Below are 3,364 nucleotides of genomic sequence, written 5' to 3' on the forward strand. Positions count from 1 at the left end.
TGTTGTACTGTGTACAGCACTTTGGAGAGTTGTAAATCTTTGTCATTTGGGAACCATAGGCTATACATACTTTAGCCTTTTTATGTGTCTGTGGCATCTGGAACACACAGTCAGTCACATAGTCTCCATGAATGAGTCACAGATGAGTCTTTATTCGCTGACTGGATCTCTGTCGTACAATGTATCAAGGCACATCCTTTCTCCGTAGGGAGACGTTCACATCTGTGATTCCCCACCCACACTTTTCATTTACTCCATATACCTGCCTACCTGCCTCCCTCCCTATCTTGCTCTCACTCTTTGCCAAATATTGTATACTCCCAGGTTCCCCACAGAGGCAGGCAGCAGGCGGGCATGCCCATTGCCAGCCCGTGCTCCTCAGAGAGCGGCTGACGTCACCACTCTCCCAGGTGATTCTGTGAGACACATCAACACTTTCACACGGCAATAAGATCTTTCACATCAGACCAGTAACTAAGGAAGGAACTGTGTGTGTATGCAGACACACAAGCACAACTGTGTTTATGTTTGAAAGAAAGAGGGAGAGAGAGAGAGAGAGAGAGAGAAATAGAAATGCTAATGATCAGTTGGCAGATGGTAGAGTGATGTAGCGAGGACTGATATTACTGCCCACTTAAACTCATCTGCTGTTACTCCAACCCCCAACACTACTACAAGGCTGGACTCAATGCACACTCATCCACAGTCTTTCGCTCTCTCACGCACACCAAGGTGCTTGCTCCCATACACACTCTTTCAGATACACAGGACTCTATACAAACATCGATCTGGATTAATGATTGTAAGTGTACACCCTTTTGTTTGTTTAAACAGCATTCTTCCAGCATTATTACAGGAGATTTGATATGTCTATCTTGGGTAAGAGGCAGAACAGTTGTTGTTTATTATCCATAGAGATGTCTATTGTCTTGTCATCGCTGATATCATGCTGTCAGGGTAAGGAGTTCAGTGATCGCATCTTTTGTCAAGGCAATAAAATGAGTCTCAATTACAGTTTGTTGGTGTTGCTGGGCTGTAACAGATACGGAAGGGCACGCCATGTGTTCTCATAACACAATCTGGTGTTTTTCTCTGTGTGTACATCACATCAGAGTAGTAACTAGGAAAAAAACTCTGTGTGTGCGCTTGTCTGTGATTTATGATGGCAGCCCAGTTTATGGAATTATGAAGTGTGCAATGTACAGTAATAAACTCAAGGCTTTTATGGAGTCCATAGAGTCATAGCTCTTGTGTTTCATTCAGGAGTGAAGCTTGAATCTCTTCAATATGACACTTGTTTTACATTTCGCATATCATTGTGGCTGGTCTCTGGGGAGCCATATTTCAATTTTGCTGTATTTATTTTAACACTTAAATAAATCAAATCCTTCAGATAGTATAGGATTAACTACAGAGGCTACAGGTCATGACTGATGATCAAATGACTGCATTTTTTTTTTTGCAAATTAGTGAGCATATACAGCACATGCACTTTGGCACACACATTCACAAACATGTAAGTATACACCCACTGACTGTATGCCTTTAGTAACTGAGGATGTTTGATCAGATATCGTGCTTCTGTAACCTGATGATGCCTTAAAATACCCCTAACATGACTGCAGTTTATCTTTACCCGACCATCAGCAACCAGGGAATAGGTTACCCAAATTCCTAAATATCTGCAACAATGAAACACAGAACTGTAAAAGTCTGTAAAATGATGGGGCGCAATGTGATGATACATGCTGTCAAAAGTTAGGAAGATAAATTAAATGTACCACAGAATGCTGAAAATAACTTGTGTAAATTGTTCAGTACTCCGAGGGATGTTATTCCTCACGTCTATATGTGTGTACACTGATCTTTTAAGGCTCTAATTAAAAGCTACGTACGGGGATGTGTTCTCTTTAATGAGAAGCTAAAAGGCGTGGAAGCTTATTTACTGCCATGCTGCACTGTGGGGACTAGTTAAAGGTGATAGTGGCTCATGCTGGTCCAAATACTGTAACACATACACAGATGCACAAACCATTAGAGAGAAATAGATATAGCACAGCTGCCCTGTCTCAGGAGAGAGAGAGGGAGAACAGGCTACTTTCCTTAACAAGATCACGCTCTACCTTACATAATTACAAACTAATGGCAAGAATGAAAGAAAGAATTAACAAAAAGAGGGAGCAACAGATTTCCTATTTACTTTTATATCATTAAATGAAAGCCACATGCATCATTTAACAAACAGAGCAAATGTCATTATCAGTGTCCCAGCTCCTACAAAGTAGCAGCCTGCTTTCTGGGATACACAAAGTGCTGAATCTCTGTTGAGGCATTATATTTGGGCCAGAACTGAAAATGCATTGTCTCCAGACATTTAGTCTAATTTTTCCCCCTGGTCAGCTGTTGCAAAGCCAGAACCATGCACATGTTTTTTGTTTCTCTGGGCACAATGCAACAGAATACCTCTCATTAAGTGTAGCTGACCGTTACCACATGGAGTTGAGGTTATGAGGGGTTAACATAACTCTTCTGCTACTGCTCAAGCAGATCCGGTTAAATTTGAATGGATTCCAAGAAAAAATAACTGAATGTTTAAATATGAAATATGTGAATGCACAACTATAGCACAACAAAACAGCTCTTGCTTTCTATAAGCTTGGAATGAACTGAGAAAAATGTTATCAACAAGAGAAATGATGTGCTTTAAAATATCTCTGAGCACATTAGAATAACATCATATACTGCTTGAAGGGAAAATGCCAACAACATGTGTGCTGAAACCAACTGGAAATGTAGCTTCCCCCACCTTCTATTATCATTACGTGAGGTGGCAGAAAGCATGGAGTTACTTATGCTATTTCCTCTCATTCCACCCTCTTCACACATAGCATTAGGGTCAGCGAGCATAGGATTAATTGAACCTTAACACAACTCAGAAGAAATGTGCTACTAGTTTACTCTTAACACAGTCACTGAGTGGTTATTATGGTTTCCTTATGAAACAGGCATTCCTTTTGAATGTTTGCTGGCAGTTAAACATTTCTCTCACCACAGAGTCTTTGTTAGGGATCCAGACAGAATCAGTCCTCTGTTCACACAGGCTACAAGTCCACATTTTGGAGGAGGTCACCACAGATTGGATTAAAAAAGACAATCTTTGGCGCAAAGTTAGCTATGGCATTAACTATCTTACAACTAGCTTACTGTGTGTTTCAGCAGTACATTAGTTTTTATGTTTCTATAGCAAAAAAGCACTGATGCTTTACTTGATCACTACATCACTAAATCTTAGTCTGGAAGTTAATTTAATGAATCATTTTCAAATTTAAAAACCTAAAAAAATAAGTATTTAATGTATTTTATT

The 3,364-nt window shown here is 39.9% G+C and overlaps 1 protein-coding gene across 4 annotated transcripts in view; it reads left to right on the top strand.

Moving 5' to 3' along the window:
• The first annotated feature begins 655 nt into the window (after positions 1-655).
• sema3ab (sema domain, immunoglobulin domain (Ig), short basic domain, secreted, (semaphorin) 3Ab) overlaps positions 656-3,364 on the top strand; it is a 42,408-nt gene continuing 39,699 nt past the window's right edge. For all 4 annotated transcript variants that reach the window (XM_035664630.1, XM_035664629.1, XM_035664631.1 and 1 more), the window contains exon 1: positions 656-802. The gene's annotated coding sequence lies outside the window, so the exon portion shown is untranslated. The remainder of the gene's footprint in view (positions 803-3,364) is intronic.

This window comes from Morone saxatilis, unplaced genomic scaffold, assembly GCF_004916995.1.
Source record: "Morone saxatilis isolate NCDOM2014 unplaced genomic scaffold, NCSU_SB_2.0 Contig2, whole genome shotgun sequence".
NCBI classification, from domain to species: Eukaryota; Metazoa; Chordata; class Actinopteri; family Moronidae; genus Morone; species Morone saxatilis.